We start from the raw sequence: 19086 nt of genomic DNA, 5'->3' as shown, positions 1-19086 counted from the left end.
GAAACAGTTCAAAGTGCTAAAAGGCTTTTTCATGGCTGCAGTGAGAAATTGCTTCCAGAAGGTATAAATGCTCTGAAGGCGGCGGACTTTAGTCTTCCTGCAGAACGATGAGAATAAAACTCAGTTTTTTCGATTTCTGTGGCAAACCTGGAGTTGCTCAGAAGCTACGAGTGAAAAATCTCAGCAATCTATGACACTCATTGTTGATGGCAATGTATTCAAACTGACCACTGTCAAAGATACAGCACAGACGAAGGAGATTGAAGCACTCAAATAATCTTTGGAGGAGACTGACTGCATGATAGTCATCAACCTATTTCATGCCAAAGACAATTGGTTCAAATTTGCTGTGGATCGAAGTCCTGACAGTGACCTCTTCTTCATCAGTCTACACTATGCTCACAGGTTGGATCCTCTGTGCTGCTTGATACAAGTGTCTGTGAGCACAAGCATGTAATCAACTTCACAGAGCTTGCTAACGATCTGTGTACTGAAAGGTCCTCCTCGAGATCTACGTGTATTATTCTTCTTCCTCTCCTCTTCCCTTTATAAGGGGTGAGGTCCAATGGCACAAAGTTTCTGCCCTGTCTTGACCATGATACTCCTCCACTTCCCTCTGCCTCAGCCAATTCTCTCCACTCTGCAACCACCTCCCAACCACTTACTGATATCCCTCCTCACACAATCTTCCCATCTCGACTGTGGTCTACCTCTTTTCCTCCTACCTTGCTCCCTCGACATATCCGCTCTCTTTTCCATTCTCTCTTCACCGATCCGCACAAAGTGTCCAGCCCATCTCAGCTGACATTTCACCAATCTCCCCATCAAGCTCATCTGCACACCAATCTCCTCCCTCAGTTCATCCATCCTCTTCCTATCTACCCTCTTCACACCCGCAAACCTGCAGCCTCTGTTGTTGTCTCTCTGTCAGTTTCCAGTCTGTAAAGGTAGGCCGGCATTACACATGACATCAGAACCTTCCCTTTCAATTTCCTCGATATATTTCTGTATGCCATTAACCCCTCCAGCCTCCTCCACATTTCACATGTGTATACTGGAGAAAATTACAATCATGCTTTAAGTAGAGGGAAAGTGAATCCAGTGAAGAAATTGCAAAAGATGCCAAGATATCAAGAGGCGCTCATGTTGCTGGGTGAGACGTGGACTGTCGACAAGGTGTTGGTGGATGAACTGGAGGCCTTCACATGCGTCATCTACGGATGGATCCCAAGGTGAGAACATAGGTACAGTATCTATTGTAAATGTAGCTTTCTTGAATGTGCATTGCATTGGAAAAATTAAATACTGTCAGACCGTGACATTCGCGGGGGGGATATGTTCCTGGATAATTCCGCGAATGTCGGAGTATTGTTTCAATGAGAAAAAGGGGGATAGGTTTTTATTTTTTCATTTTTTATTATTATTATTATTATTATTATTATTATTACTTGTTTTTTTAATACACTTCTTCAGTTATTTTTCCCAAACTCCTGCGCTTGGTACTCTGAATCCTGTGGTGAGGCAGTTGCTTTAAAACAACTTGCACTTTCCAACTGAAAGGCAAATTCGACCGAAGGCAACCTCAGATCATTCCACAAAGCCCGCAACAAGTGTGTGTCTATCCTCAGGAGAGCCAGAAAACAACATCTGCCCAATCTCAATGAGTTTTCAAACTTGTCTCTGTCGTCGAAAACCTGATGATGCCTTGTCAAGTCCATCTCTGGTGTACGCTCCCCTTCCCTCACTTCAAATGGCACCACACGGAGGATGCCCAGTCTGCGTTTGGCTTTGGAGGCCAACTTTGAAATGTGGCTTGCCCAAGAGAGATCATGGCTGAGAGTGAGACCCAAGAGTTTGAGTGACTAATCCTTTTTGAGAGGGTTGGTGAGAAAGTAGATGGGAGGATTTCCAGTCCTATACAGAGACAGAGACAGAGTTTGAGATTTCGATTTCTCATGATTAAAAGATGTATACAGGGTCCGTGAATGTCAGGGTTCCACAGTATAGTAATTCCAATTAATCATGTAAAAATAATTATGACTGCTTATTTGTGGAAAAAAAAGAAATCTGATAACCAATAGCGGGCATCTGATTGAATATGGTGTATAATTAACATAATCATTGTGCATTCTGCAGTGCCCAACCAGATTAACTGTGGTGTTTCTGTTATCAGTTCAGAATCAAGGAGGTAGACAGGGTGTGGAAGCTGATGCTGTGAAAGATTGTGGGAGACAAAACCGACAAGATCTTGAAGACTGCTGAAATGGATCTCAGGAAAACTACCGCCATGCTGGAAGTCATTAATTTCCCCATATCAAACGGGCCAAATACCGTGTGGCACAGTGGAAACTTGCACACATGAATGACTCCAATCTTACTCCTGTCCAGGAACACAGCTGGAAAGAGGACACAGACACTCATCTTCTTGAACCAGTCTGGTCTGAAGGCACCATCCTCCCTGATAGACTGATATATATATATATATATATATATATATATATATATATATATATATATATATATATATATATATATATATATATATATATATATATATATATATATATATATATATATATATATTGTTGCTGATATCATTCAAAGTGGTAGTGATGGAGATGGAGATGTAGAGGAAATTGATCCAAGATGAGTTGTCCGATGCATCTGATGATGAATAGATTGGTTTACTGTTGTAATTACCATTGTTAGAGAGTAGGTACTAAAGCAAATTAAGGATGGAAGAGACCCATCCATGAATAGCATTGTGTTGGACTTGGAAGTTGATGGCTGATATCGATGTCGAGGAAAATTCCTGTGTACTTTGACCTAAATTCCTCAAAACATGTTTCTCTTGGTTTTTATTTCGACTTTGTACTTTTGTAGTCTTAAGCAAGAAGAGATGGTGGAACCACACTTCTGTTGCAACTCTATGGTTCTGTTTTGGAACCACACTTCTGTTGCAACTCTATGGTGGTGAAACGAGATATCCCACGGCCATTTCGAAAAGATGCCAAACAGTGAAAGTGCTCAGTTTGTTTTTTTCAATGTTAACAAGTGAACACGGTTTCAGGACACTTTAGAGCTTCTAAAAGGTTGGTTGGTTTAGAGCTTCTAAACTTTAGAGCTTCTAAAAAGTTGGTCTCACCAAGTCCCGGGGGAGGGGTACGTTACCCTCTATCAAGGTATCCTACTATGTCAATTGATTATATACACAAAGTTTCATTCAATAAAATGGGTCTCTCGGAGATTTGAACATTGTTCACAGTTAGATACATTTCCAGGCATCCTTGCTGGCACACATTATGTTGCAGCCATTTATACTTTTACGAGTACAGCCACTTGATCAATTATCTGCAGATTTTGGAGGTGGGGGGGGGTAGGATGGTGCCAGAAAGGAAACCAAGACTGATCATCCTAATCTTGAGTCGAGACTTCTGGAATCCTTTGTTGCTGGGAAACTTTGGTGTTTCAGATGCTTTAAATGCTGAATCGAATTTTTTCCATGGTGTAGTTGCTTTAACAGAATAATTCTCTTCTTACCTCGAACAAATACCACGTCGCTGGTCTCACAATAGAGGGTGATGGTGAAACATTCTCGAATTTTCAAGTGTTGAGGGTCCACAAAAAAAATTGATTTTCTGCCATTTAGTGAAGGCCTGTGTAACTTCAGGAAAGAAATCCCAAGTCAGCCAACTGTCCACAGCTCAGTACAATGTGAGTAGGTTGTAGAACTTGCAATTGAGGATCACAGTGTGTTCCAAGCAGGTCGTAGATCCATTCTCCAAGTGAAAATGATTTGTCTGGTATCCGCTTCCTTGTGGTCCGACAGCAGCATCTCGTGGCTGGTTCCTTTGGTGACCACTATGATGCCATATGTAACTAAAACAGCATTTGGTAGAGCGCATACATCCACCAGGCTGAACAGTTTACATTCTGTATCCCACTGATAGGTCGGATCTGCAACGGAACCTGAACCAAAATCTACGTAATCAGCTTGTTCTTCACACCTACCCAACTCATTCACCAAGTTTTATTATGAGACTAGCAAATACCACCCATGGCTTCACTGATGGAAATACTAAAGGGATGAGGGAGAGAGGAGGGGTGGGGGAAAGGAAGAGAGTGAGAGCAAGGGAAGGCAGACATGCGGTGGTGCGTTAATTACTGTCCGGAGACGAACACCGCCCGGATGCATCTGGAGCCAAGCTGGCCGGAGACAGAGACCGCCTGGACGCGTCCAGAGACAAACACCGTACAGAAATAACCACCGTCCGGATATGTCCAGAAAGAGAGAGAGGTGTGGGAGGGTGCTTCACTGTATTGGGAGGGGGTAGACAAAGGATGGAACACAGAGAGAGAGAGAGAGAGAGAGAGAGAGAGAGAGAGAGAGAGAGAGAGAGAGAGAGAGAGAGAGAGAGAGAGAGAGAGAGAGATAGAGATAGAGATAGAGATAGAGATAGATATATATATAGAGAGATATATAGAGAGATATATAGAGAGATATATAGAGAGATATATAGAGAGATATATAGAGAGATATATAGAGAGATATATAGAGAGATATATAGAGACATATATAGAGAGATATATGGAGAGATATATAGAGATATATATATAGAGATATATAGAGAGATATATAGAGAGATATATGAAGAGATATATAGAGATATATATAGAGATATATGGAGAGATATATATAGAGATATATATAGAGATATATATAGAGATATATATAGAGATATATATAGAGATATATATAGAGATATATATAGAGATATATATAGAGATATATATAGAGATATATATAGAGATATATATAGAGATATATATAGAGATATATATAGAGATATATATAGAGATATATATAGAGATATATATAGAGATATATATATAGAGATATATATAGAGATATATATAGAGATATATATAGAGATATATATAGAGATATATATAGAGATATATATAGAGATATATATAGAGATATATATAGAGATATATATAGAGATATATATAGAGATATATATAGAGATATATAGAGATATATATAGAGATATATAGAGAGATATAGAGAGATATAGAGAGATATATAGAGATATATAGAGAGATATAGAGAGATATAGAGAGATATATATATAGATAGAGAGATATATATAGATAGAGAGATATATATAGATAGAGAGATATATATATATAGATAGAGAGATATAGAGATATATATAGATAGAGAGATATAGAGATATATATAGATAGAGAGATATATATAGATAGAGAGATATAGAGATATATATAGATAGAGAGATATAGAGATATATATAGATAGAGAGATATAGAGATATATATAGATAGAGAGATATAGAGATATATATAGATAGAGAGATATAGAGATATATATAGATAGAGAGATATAGAGATATAGAGATATAGAGATATATATAGATAGAGAGATATAGAGATATAGAGATATATATAGATAGAGAGATATAGAGATATAGAGATATATATAGATAGAGAGATATAGAGATATAGAGATATATATAGATAGAGAGATATAGAGATATAGAGATATATATAGATAGAGAGATATAGAGATATATATAGATAGAGAGATATAGAGATATAGAGATATATATAGATAGAGAGATATAGAGAGATATAGAGATATATAGAGATATAGAGATATATATAGATAGAGAGATATATAGAGATATAGATATATATATAGATAGAGAGATATAGAGATATAGAGATATATATAGATAGAGAGATATAGAGATATAGAGATATATATAGATAGAGAGATATAGATATATATATAGATAGAGAGATAGAGATATATATAGATAGAGAGATAGAGATATATATAGATAGAGAGATAGAGATATATATAGATAGAGAGATAGAGATATATATAGATAGAGAGATAGAGATAAAGATAGAGATATGGAGATATGCTTCATGAACAACACACAAACACACACACACATACACACACACACACACACACACACACACACACACGCTCAGCTAATATCAGCAACAACCCAAAAACCATGAGTAGCTTTCACCAAAAAGCAATGTTGCATTTATATAGACATTTCGTGGATATGTTCACAAACATTAATCTTGATAAACAGCTGCATGTGACGGGTGGAACAAAAAATTTGGCTTCATAATTTAGAAAACGTTAACACTGCGAACCGCTCGCTCGGAGTCACGGAGCACGAACCGCTCACTTGGAGTGGCGGAGCACAGACCACTCACTGAGGGTGACGGAGCCCGAACCGCTCGCTCGGGGTCACGGAGCACGAACCCACTGCTCGGGGTCACGGAGCACGAACCCACTGCTCGGGGTGACGGAGCACGAACCCACTTGCTCGGGGTGACGGAGCACGAACCACTTGCTCGGGGTGACGGCGCATGAACCCACTGCTCGGGGTGATGGAGCACGAACCCACTGCTCGGGGTGACGGAGCATGAACCACTTGCTCGGGGTGATGGCGCACGAACCCACCGCTCGGGGTGCCAGAGCACGAACCACTTGCTTGGGGTCACGGAGCCCGAACCCACCGCTCGGGGTGACGGAGCGTGAACTACTTGCTCGGGGTGACGTAAGCGGGAACCACTCGCTGGGGGTGGCGGAGCAGAACCACTCACCCGGGGTAACGGAGCACGAACCACTCGCTCTGGGTGGCAGAGCATGAACTTGGAATATCTCTTTCAATCTTGACAAATCTCACACTCTCACTACGTCTCTCCAAAAGAAGCATCTGGAAAACACCCCCATCTACTTTCTTAACAATCTTCTTGAATAGGTCCTTTCATTCAAGCTTTTGGGTCTGCCATGATCTTTCCTGGGAAAGCTACATCTCCAAGCTTGCCTCCAAAGCCAGTCGCCGAGTGAGCATGCTCCGTCGTGCAAAGTCCTTCCTCGGTACACCTGAGCTTGTAACAACTTACAAAGCTTTCATCTGCAGTCTGATGAAGTATCGCTCCCCTCTCTGTGGTGGTCCTCCTCCCTCACATCTAGCTCGACTTCACGCTGTGGAAACCAAGGCTTTTGGAAACATTGGTATCTCCCACGAGGAAGCTGAGTATTTGGGTCCCTCACTCTCTCACCGGAGGTAGATTGGTGGTCTTTCTCTTATACCGTCTCCTCTCTGGCCTTGCCCCCTCCCCACTCTATCTGTGATCTGTCCCTCCCACCCCCATATTTCCTCAGGGTGCTCAAGATCTGCCAAAAAAAACCCTTCTGGTGAAACTGCCAAAATCAAGAATCACTGCTCACCTTCATTCTTTCATTCCTCTTTCTTTGTCGCCTCTGGAATAAACTCCCTCACTCTTTTCAATCACACTCTTCCCTCCAGGTCTTCAAAACAGCTGTTCACCACCATCTCTTATCTTCCTCCATCCAAAACCATGATCTTTTATACCTCCGTTAATCCACCCCAAACCCACCTCCTTCAAATTCCCTGCTTTCCTTCCTGATATTCCCTGTCGTGTAAGGAACTGAAAGTCCCTGAAGTGTCCATCTTGTTTACCTCGTGTACCCTGCCCCATCCCTCTTCCTTCTACAGATATCCTATTGTCTCTGTTCCCCACTGTTTTTTTTTTCCTTCCCTCTCCCACCACTCTTGTCTCCTGCATAGTTATACATTTCTGTGTATTAGCTCGTACACGAGCCTCGACATGGGACACAAAAAAAGGTTAAATATTCTATAATTAGGTCATGACCTTAAATTAGGTCAAGGTCAAAATAATGTCAACCCCTTTTCTTTTTTTATTCCCATTATTGATGTAAAATTGAATTTATGAAAGTCCCAGCTGGTTCCGAGATATACTGTAGCTCGGACATCGGCAGAAAAAAGGGGGGTCGTGGGGGGGGGGACCTAAATGGTCGTTTCGTACTCCTCGGGGTCTAAGAAACTCCGAGGTAGCATTATTATTGTGGAAAGAAACCCTACAACAGGTTTAAATCTCCCCCTATCCTTCATGTATAGCTTGGCCGTTGTGTGAACAAATCGGTGACTACCTAGTGATCAGTCTTTGCATGGTAAAATCCTTATTTTTTGTTTTTTGTTCCATCTTCCTTGTAAGAAACCATGTTCAAACATCATTTTATATAAGAAACTAACTTTTTATGATGTTTTAAATTTTTGTAAAAGTTACCCATCCTGCTCTCGTGCATCCCCAAAGTGATCCTTGTTCAATTGCTGTCATTTTCATCTTCCCGGCACTTTGTAAATAGTTTTTTTTTCCAATTTACTGTCGGAGTGAGTGATGCGCACCACCCTGTTTCACTGCATCTGTAACAGTGTCTTATCCAGAGGGTTTTCACCTTCTCATGCTTTTCATTGCGAAATGGATCTTGGTCACTAGCATGGTGTCGTTCGTCACTTGTGTGGTGGCTTTGTCTTTTTCCTAGACTTGAAATAAAGGTAAATTGGACTTTCCCTTCAGCAAAGTGTTTCTGGAACTACTTGGCCACTTGATGTTGTGGTCTTGCGTTTGTGAACATGCTTGTATTTCCTTCTTTTCGGACGATCACTTCATTGTGTGCTGTCATAGACTCCACTTGTATGGCTTTTAAGTTTCTATTCCATTCTTTATATTCCTTCGTTTTGGATATTGTCATGATTGTGAGCCCTGGGGATAACAAAGCGCATCCACATAGATTAACGCTAGCTTGTGCCTACAGAAAGCATTCATCATCGTGGTAGTTTAGTTTCAGTGACTCGACTATCGGTGAAAAAAAAACAGCCTTCATTTTTTCTCGTATTTCGTTGCGTTGCAGCCTGAGTTTAAAATGGATTGAATTAAAAAAGAACTTGTCACCGATCTACACAAAATACTCCATAATGACAGTGAAAACATGTTTTTTGGATTGTTTTGCAAATCAATAAAAATGAAAAGCTGAAATGTCTTAAGTCAATAAGTATCCAGCCCCTTAGCTACGACACTCCAAAATTGAGCACAGGTGTATCCAATTCCCTTTGATCATCTTTGAGATGTCTCCACAACTTGATTGGAGTCCACCTGTGGCCAACTCAATCGATTGGACATGACTTAGAAAGAAACACAGCTTTCTATATAAGGTACCACAGTTGACGGTGCGTGGCGGAGCAGAAACTCCACCATGAAGTCCAAGGAACTGTCTGAGGAACTCCGAGATGGAAGTGTGAGGAGGCATAGATCTGGGGAAGGGTATAAAACAATTTCTAGAGTGTTGAAAGTACCCAAGAGCACAGTGAGCTCCATCATTAGGAAATGGAACGAGCCAGAATCTTCTTAGAGCTGGCTGTCCGACCAAACCGAGCAACTGGGCAAGAAGGACCTTTGTAAGGGAGGTAACCAAGAACCCAATGACCACTCTGACAGAACTACAGAGTTCCTTGGTTGAGATGGGAGAGCCTGTCGGAAGGACAACAGTCTCTGCAGCATTTCACAGATCGAGGCTTTATGGAAGAGTAGCCGGACAGAAGCCACTCCTGAGAAAAAGGCACATTACAGCATGGCTGAAGTTTGCAAAAAGGCACATGAAAGACTCTATGAGAGCATGAGGCAAAATATTCTGTGGGCTGATGAGATGAAAATTGGACTCTTTGGCCTGAGTGTCAAGTGCACCGTCTGGTGGAAAATAGAGCACAGCTAATCACCCATCTAACACCATCCCACCTGTGAAGCATGGTGGTGGCAGCATCATGCTATGGGGATGCTTTTCAGTGAGAGACTTGTAAGGATAGAGGGAACAATGAATGGAGTCAAATACAGCCAAATCCTTGAGGAGAACCTGCTTCAGAGTGCAAAAGACCTGAGACTGTGGTGAAGATTTACGCTCCAACTGGACAATGACCCCAAGCATACAGCCAAAGCAACACTGGAATGGTTTCAGAACAAGAACGTGAAAGCCTTTGAGTGGCCCTGCCAAAGCTCAGACTTGAATCCCATTGAGAATCTGTGGAAAGACTTGAAGATTGCTGTTCATCGACACTCCCCATCCAACTTTACAGAGCTTGAGCAAATCTGCAAGGAAGAATGGGAGAAAATCCCCAAATTCAGATGTACAAAGCTGATACAGACATACCCAAGAAGACTCGAAGCTGTAATCGCTGTCACAGGCACTTCTTAATGACTCAGGGGGTTGAATACTTATTGACACAAGACATTTCAGATTTTCATTGTTAATTAATTTGTGAAAATTTATAAAGACATGTTTTCACTTTGTCATTATGGCGGATTTTGTGTGGATCGGTGACAATTTTTTTGATTGAATCCATTTTAAATTCAGGCTGAAACATAACAAAATGTGACAAAAATCAAGAGGTGTGAATACTTTCTGAAGGCACTGCATGTCATAGTAGTCTGGATAGCTCTTAAGTATATTCTGTATTCATGTGGATAGATATACGTTGTGAATGCTAGTTAGCTTTAGTACCTTGTTCTTTCTACACCCTGGACTCAAACCATTTCACACACATCACACCATTTCCTCATCATTCCTTGAATTCTAGTGGAGAATCCCACACAACGGGCTCCCCAGCCCACTCAAGGATATCACCAGGGCTTCCCCGAAAGTGACAGTTACGTGCCAATTCTCACCCCTCCTTCCTGGAAAATCCAACGCGAAGGTCCTGTCTCACCAATCGGGCTCCATTGCCGGGCAAAGGTACGGCACCCGGCTAATCACCAGCAGTGAGGGTCAGTTTGCCCTTGTGCCCCCTGCACCAATTAGGGTCCCAGAGCCACGAGGAAGTAGGGGGTCAAACAGGATAAAGAAAGTGTGGAGAAGGACTCGGCATTAATTCCTTGGTCTGTCTGGTAATTAATTAATGGGTAATTCTGCAGCTTTATTCTGTCTTTCTTTCTTTTCTTTCCCCAGTTTGTTCGCTATCCTCACTTTCTCCGCATTATTCGTTCCTTTTTGTGCCTTTTTTCTCTTCGCTTCACGACACGCACATCTCCATACCAAGCTCTGTGCACCCTCACCTCGCCCCCTGGCCACGTTAGAGCTGTGTACCTCACCTCACTTCACCTGCATCATTCCTGCCAAGGCTGCACATTGCATCCCACCAGCCAGTTATCATCGGCACCCCAGGAGATCAGAAGAGTGAACGAAGCGGAGAAAGGAATCTGGGAGAAAGCATGGTGAGGGGAAGAAGATACGGACTATCAGGTCAGGTCAGGTATGGGAGCATGTGCCAGAACAGCGCGTCGCTGCGTCCACTTTCCGCCGGTACTCCAGGGGCCTCCGTCTGGTCATCCCCCAGGCAGATGCCAGGCCCATCGCCATCTCCTTGAGATGATGGTCAACCTGCTGCAACCATGAGGCACGTGGTCGGCCCACTGGCCTCCTCCACTCATGAGACTCCCTCGCTGAGAGAATCTGGTAAGCAGGATCAGCGTCAGGAAAATGAGCCACATGTCCATACAGCCGCAACTGACGCTCACGGACTATGCAGGTAACAAATCTCATCCGAGTCTCTCTCAGCAACCGCTCGTTGGACACAAAATCCGACCAGCGATAGCCAAGGATTCTCCGAAGAGACCTGGTACCAAAGGAATTAAGTCTCCGTCTCAGATCCTTGGTCAGAGTCCAAGTCTCGCACCCATAGAGCAAGACTGGAAGTACCAAGGACCTGAAGACTCGAACTTTCGTCCTCCCGCACAGGTACCGGCAGCGCCACACCCCATGATCCAGTGAATCCATGACTCCCCAGGCCCGACCCAGACGTCTATTGACCTCTGACTCGCAGCCAGCAGAGACATGAATATCACTGCCAAGGTAAGTGAATCTCTCCACGACCTCAACATCCTCACCACAAACAGACACAGACAGGACAGCAGCATCCAAGATGTCACCGAAAGCCTGGATCTTAGTTTTGACCCAAGAAACCCGTAATCCCAGCGGCTCCGACTCCTCATTCAGTACCTCGAGGGCCCCCAAAAGGATGTCTAATGTCTCCGCAAAGATGACTGCATCGTCTGCAAAATCAAGGTGCGAGATCTTGACATTCCCAAACGATGCATCGCAACTTGATCTCTCCGACATCCTCCCTAAAATCCAGTCCATACAAGTGCTGAAAAGTGTGGGGGCAAGTACACATCCCTAACGAACTCCAGTAACAACTGGAAATAAGTCAGAGGTGGTACCACCACACTTCACAGCACTCTCAGTACCAGAGTAGAGTTCAGACATCAGATCGATCAGTTTTGGTGGCACCCCACGAAGACCAAGAATCCTCCAGAGGACATCCCGATTCACTGAATCGAACGCTTTACAGAGATCAACACAGGCTGCAAGCAGCCCCTGCCGAAACTCTCATCTGCGTTCGGTGAGGACACGAAGTGCAAGGATACGGTCAATCGTTGACCTCTTTGGTGTAAAGCCTGACTGCTCTGGATGCTGGTGCTCAAGCAGATGGTGGCGAACCCTATCAAGAATTATCCGAGCAAAGACCTTGCCAGGCACTGAGAGCAGCGTCACCCCTCGGTAGTTGTTGCAGTCTTGGCGATCACCCTTCCCTTTCCAGAGAGGGACAACAAGGCCCCTCTTCCAGTCAGTTGGGATGATGCCTGTGTTCCAGGCAGAGCACAAAACTGCATGCAACGACACGAGTGCAGCATTTCCACCAGCCTTGAGAAGTTCGGCATGGATGCCACAGATCTCTGGAGCTTTGCCCTGTTTCAACTGGTTCACCGCAGCCCGTGTTTCCACAAGCGAAAGTGGACCACAGTTGATTTGAGGGTCAGCAACAGGGATTGTAACACCCTTGACGTCCAACTCGACAGCTGGGGGATCAGCCTGGTACAACCGCTCAAAGTAACCGGCCCAGCGGGCCTTCACTTCAGACTCCTCTGTCAAGAGCCGACCACTCTCTGCTCGAACTGCAGTGCTCCGAGGGATGGGCTTGGATGAACGTAATGCGCGAATTCCCCTGTAAGCGGGACGAGAATCACCTGTCCACAGGTGATGCTCTACCCCCTCACAGATTCCTCGCACATAGGCCTCCTTGTCCACCCTCAGTGCACGTACAGTTTTACGCCTCAGCTCCCTGAACAGCTCAGCTCTGCCATTCAGCCTGGCCCTGCGACTCTGGTCAATGGTATCCAGTGTCCCTCGAGAGACAAAATTCTTCTTTGCCCTGCGGTGAGTTCCAAGACATCCACCGGCAACATCAAGGACGGTGGTCTTGAAGGCGCTCCACAACTCTTCAGGACCCCCCAAAGCACCCAGACCCCCCAAGTGTCCACTCAGCCTGTTCGCAAACTCCTCAGCTATTCTCTCATCCCTGAGCTTGGCAACATCCAGCCTAGGCTGGGATGGTACCATTCTCCAGGATTTAAGGTGCAGCTTTAGAGTTGCTACAACAAGCCTGTGGTCAGTATTGAGGAACTGAGCACTCCGGTAGACCCTGCAGTTCTGGATCAGCCTCCAACGACCTTCAATGAGGACATGGTCAATCTCCTTTGCCACACCGCCAGCGTTGGAATACCAAGTCCAGCGATGAGCTTGTCAAGCTCATCAACTTCTTGCAAAGTCAAGGAACTTAGTGCTATTCTGGTTCATAGTTCCAGACCCATGGGGACCAACACACACCTCATAACCATCCCTATCAGTTCCAGTCGATGCATTGAAATCCCCCAAGACTAGAAGTGTATCTCGTCTGGGGCACTGATCAACCACAGACTCGAGTGTGGCGTAGAATGCATCCTTCACGGTGAGATCACTCGCCTCAGTCGGAGCATAAACAGAGACCAGGGAAATGACACTTAAGGAGTGACGAATCCTTAATCTCATAATACGCTCGTTGACCGGTGTTACCTCAATTATCATTGGGGTCAGCTTATTGGACACAGCTACAGCAACTCCTTGGGTATGGTAACCATCAGAACGACCAGACCAATAGTAGGTGTAACCACCCACCATTATCTCTCCGCAATCCGGTCTCCAAACCTCAGAGAGAGCTGCAATCCCGATGTCCAAACGCTTGAGCTCAGATGATAACAGAGACAGGTGATCATCCTCTCTTAGGGATAGGACATTCCAGGCACCCACCCGAAGGGACCGCCTCAGGTTAACCCAAGGAGACCGCCGTCTGGTGGACGACACCTCAGCACCACTCCGACACACTCTCCGGCAATCTGACCCAGGGATGTTACCCAGTGGTTTCCCTCCGATCAAAGATTGGGGGTCCCGAAGGCTTTGCCCCAATCCCGTCATCTGGTGAGCTGCCCTGCGAAGGGAAGCTGCACAGGAGGTACTCCCACGGAGTGGGTTGTCAGATTTTTTTGCGTTTTTACGTTTTGCGGAATGAAGGGTTTTACGGTGGCTGGAGTGCAAATCCTGCCACCAACCTCCTAATAAGAAGTAACCCAACTGCAGGAGGACGTCTGCAGACACAGTTGGGCACTAGATATGGATGGCTGTTGGCTCACAATTTGCTCCTCCGCCCTCCTCCGCTCCAGACCAAATCATTGAGTGGCAGCAATCCAGCCAGGTTGTGGCAAGGTGTTTTGGGACATGCAAATGACCCCACTAATTACTTCTTCCCATTTCTTCTTCTTCACCCCTTCCCAGTCTCACTTCTTTGGGTGTATGGCTTGGCACCAAATAAGTTAGTGTTAAGTCACTGATTAATATCTGAGGTGGGTATGTTGGGGATCATTTTTTGTGATATGTATAAATGCCTGGAATATTTGTACATAATTGTATTGCTTGTGCTCTATTTCTGGCCATTCCCTGTTTGATCGCCATTGCTTGTATCTCAAGCAATTTTATGCCTTGCTTAATTAAAACTATGTGGTATAAAGAAGGGTTGATTATCCTGTTTGGATTTGGTCGGAGATTGTGTTCCTGGGGGTAATTATCCCAAGTGGTTAATTGGTCTGTGATAGATGATGGGGTGCAGCATGTAATGTTGGTTCGCTCGGCCAATTGCCATCGATTGTGCAGCCGCCGGCATGGTTTCCCATCTGCTTCAATCATCTTCCAGGTACGGTAAATCGACACTGGGCGCAAGGATCCAACCAGAGGTTTTTTATTATTAGCTTATCTGGAATTTACATTCCTGATAATGTATTGTCATTGTGCACCGTCCGTACGTCCGTCTCCTTTTTCGACTTCTGCCAAACCGTTGGGCCAATCCAAGCTGAAATTTTGCAGCAACATTCCTTTCTTGACTAGTCACAGGATTTGCAAAACTTGTTCCGGTCACATGACTTTAAGCAGGTCAAAATGGCTGACTTAGTGAATTTCTTCAAAAATCTTCTTCTCTTGACACACCAGACAGAATGCAACCAAATGTGGGTTACAACATTAGGACAGGGTAAGGATGTTAAATTGCTCGTCATTCCGATCACGTGATCAGAAGTGTGTCAAAATGGCCGACTTGGTCAATTTTGGGGGAAATCACGTAAATTCCTTGAAAAATCTTCTTCTCCAAACCCACCAAGTCAGAATTCTACCTAATTTGGGTTACAACATTAGTGCAGTGTCCTAATGTTAAATTGTGGAGGCCATGCCGATCACATGACCGGATGTGTGTCAAAATGGTGGTCCCGCAAATTCCTTCCAAAATCTTTTTCTCCTGATCCACCGGTCAGAATGGTACCAAATTTTGTTTACAACATTAGGCAGGGGTAGGGATACTAAGTTGCCGGTCATTCCGATCACCTGATGGGCAGTGTGCAAAATGGTCAACTGGGTCAATTTTTGGGAAAATTGCATAAATTCCTTCAAAAATCTTCTCCAGACCCACCAGTCAAAATGCTACCAAATTTGGGTTTCAACAATAGGATAGAGTCCTGATATTAAATTGCGGAGGCCATGCTGATCACATGACTGGAAGTGTGCCAAAATGGCGGTCCTGCAAATTCCTTCCAAAATCTTTTTCTCCTGATCCACCAGTCAGAATGCTACCAAATTTGGGTTCCAACATTAGGCAAGGGTAGAGATGTTAAATTGCCGGTCATTCCGATCACATGATCGGAAGTGTGTCCAAATGGCCGATATTCAATTTTTGGGAAAATTGTGTAAATTCCTTCAAAAATCTTCTTTTCCAGACCAGACCTTTTCCAGAATTTCCAGAATTTAACCACCAGTTAAAATGCTTCCAAATTTAAGTTACACCATTAAGATAGAGTCCTGATGTTAAATTGTGGAGGCTATGCTGATCACGTGACCGGAAGCATGCGAAATGGCGTTCACGCAAATTCCTTCCAAAATCTTCTTCTCCAGACCCACCAGAGTGCTACCAAATTTGGGTTGCAACATTCGGCTAGGGTAGGGATGTTAAATATATGGTGGAAGTCATGCGGATCGCGTGACCGGAAGTGTGCCAAAATGGCCGACTTGGTCAACTTTTTAGAAAATCGCATTAATTCAATTAAAAATCTTCTTCTCCATGTGACCATCAGAATGATTAATTGTACGTGCGCATCCATCAGAACGCTACCAAATTTGGGTTACAACATTACATTCATGGCAAGTGACCCGGATTTTGTGGGTTTGACCCGTTTTATTTGTGAAAGCCCGTAGACCCGTTTTAATGTGGTTAAAACCCGTATTGGATGGAGAGTACGACCAATTTCAAAAACGCAATGTTTCACTTCCATTCCACTCGCACTCGCAAGGATTGAGGCACATACTGATAGACCTGCAGCGACCTGTCGTCGATATGCAAGGTATCACTCTCGTGTCGAGTCTGATGTCTGTGTGATGTCATAAGCTTTCCCGACAGGTTTCCACAAATTACCAAATTCAAACCGTAATCAAAATAATTAAATCCGATACATGATGTTTGTCATGTTCTGTGAAGCTACCGCCATGCGCATGCACAGTGTGCGCCTCCCTGGGTAATAAACGTGGAGCTTCCACTTTTGTGGTGTCTGGCCTTTCACCCCACAATCCTTCGTTCAATCCAATCAATGTGTTCAATCCTGTGTTTGTGCTGAATCCCGGCCGTGGATCTAAATGGCTCACTGGTCGTGTTATAAATGGAATTGGCAACTCTTTATTTGTTGTGGACCTGTCTAATGGACAAACAGTACGTAAACATATTGACCAGCTCTGCCTGAGGCATTGTGACCCCAATCCTCCAAACTATATTCAGCCCTTTGAGGGTGATCCCTGGTGTCTGTTCCGATTGTGAACCAAGTGCCTGAGCCCACTGAGTCCGAGCCCGATAGTGGTGTGGTGGAGTCTGCTCCTCCTCCTTCCTCTCAATCTCTTCTTGAGGCTGCCGCTGTCGGTGTTCCACAAGAACAGTCACCCATCTTGCGACGCTCTGCTCGCACATGCAAGGCACCGGAGCAGTTGAATTTGGGATTGTACCTAGCACCATTGTGCAAGTGTTGTTGGGGGAATAATGTTGTGCAAGATTTTATTTGGGGTGGAAATGTTGTCATGTTCTGTGAAGCTACCGCCACGCGCATGCGCAGAGTGCGCCTCCCTTGGTAATATACGTGGAACTTCGACTTATATGGTGTTTGGCCTTTCGTCAAAGAGCTTTCATTGGGCGGCATAATTTTGATTCTAAATTACTCTCCCCAAATGAAAGCTCTTGTTTTTGTTACCATCGCCAAAGGAGAGGGAGGGTATTGCATTTGGGTCCGTTTGTTTGTCTGTCTCTGTCTGTCTGTTTGTCCGCACATAACTTTTGTGGTTCTCTCTGCAACCGCTTGTTGGATTGAGACAAAAATTTTCACCATTGGTGCGACTACTCATGTAGAATGTTTTAATGATAATTATGACGTCATATGTCATGTGGTGTGGCAACCATGTTGGAAAAACGGGAAAAAATTGGACCTCTGTATCTCCGAAACCGCACCAAGGAAAAAAATGAAATTTGGCACATGGCAAGTACTTCTCATGGGGAATGAATGATTTTTTTTCTGACGTCATAAGTGCCCTCGTTATGACGTCATAATTGCATATGTAGAACGCCACATCCCATCAGTATGAAAAATTTTGAGGGTCATCTTATAAAATTCATGACTTCATCGGTCACACGATTCGGCAGCCATATTGTTTTTTTTTTTTTCTAAAAACAACCTTCAAAAATCTCTGACGTGGCTGAACGATCGAGGCGAAACTTTGCCATATTGTTACGAATCTGGCAGCCATGAGCACACAACAGCCAGAGTCCTTATAGATCAGTTATATCGGTAAGTATGTGTTTCTAGGTGGGGTCCCGTCCTATGTTTAATGGGTGATTAATTGTACGTGCGCTATGAATTATTATCTTGACAAAACGAAGTTTTTGCAAGATATGTTGGTCAGCTTGTATGGTTTTTTTTGTCTAATCACGTATCGATCACTCTGCAGAGCACAGTTATCATTGGAAATTTTTGTAACTTCGCATATCAGAGGCCTATAGAGGTCCCTTTCAGCGCATAAAATTTTCAAGGTCAAAGGTCAAGGTCACTGTCGCAAATAAGGGGAGTCGACGAAACCCTTATTTTTTGAGTAATTTTGATCGGATCGTCTTCAAACTTCATGGGAATATAGTTCATGGTCTGGCGCTCGAGTGATTCATTTTTGGTGGCGATCGGCCTTGACCTTCATGGTTAGCGCTGGAGGTCGAAAGTTTTTGACCCCAAGGTCAAATTTTGAAATCTGAGATACCGTATCGAGTAATACCTCGTATGAAAACGCTTGATAAGTGCTTTCCAGATCTGTCAAAAGTTTGACGCTATGACGTCATTTGATGACGTCATGACGAAAAAACGGATTTTTCATGAAAATTTTATTTCCTCAGTTCTCATCAAAATCTCTTGATATTTCATGTACAACGATCCTGGAGAGATACCATTAACCGTACGAAAATATAAAGGTCAAGGTCACAAAAAGGTCAAGCATCAAGGTCGATGAAACCCTAATTTTTTGAGTAACTTTAATCGAATAAATAAGTCACTCATGTTCACATTTTGGCAAGATACTGGTCACCCTGGGGGTGACATTGTTTTTTTTTATAGTTATGATTTTTACATCACAAACTACAAAGACAACAACAACACTCTGCTCGCGGCATTGTCTGAAGAGCTCGCCAGCATGCGGGCGTGTGTGGAATTCCATGCCCCAGGCGGTGT

This window comes from Eptatretus burgeri, chromosome 5 (genome assembly GCF_056783735.1).
Source record: "Eptatretus burgeri isolate ZD-2024b chromosome 5, Ebu_testis_v1, whole genome shotgun sequence".
In the NCBI taxonomy this organism is placed as follows: Eukaryota; Metazoa; Chordata; class Myxini; order Myxiniformes; family Myxinidae; genus Eptatretus; species Eptatretus burgeri.
This window is presented reverse-complemented; position numbering follows the sequence as displayed.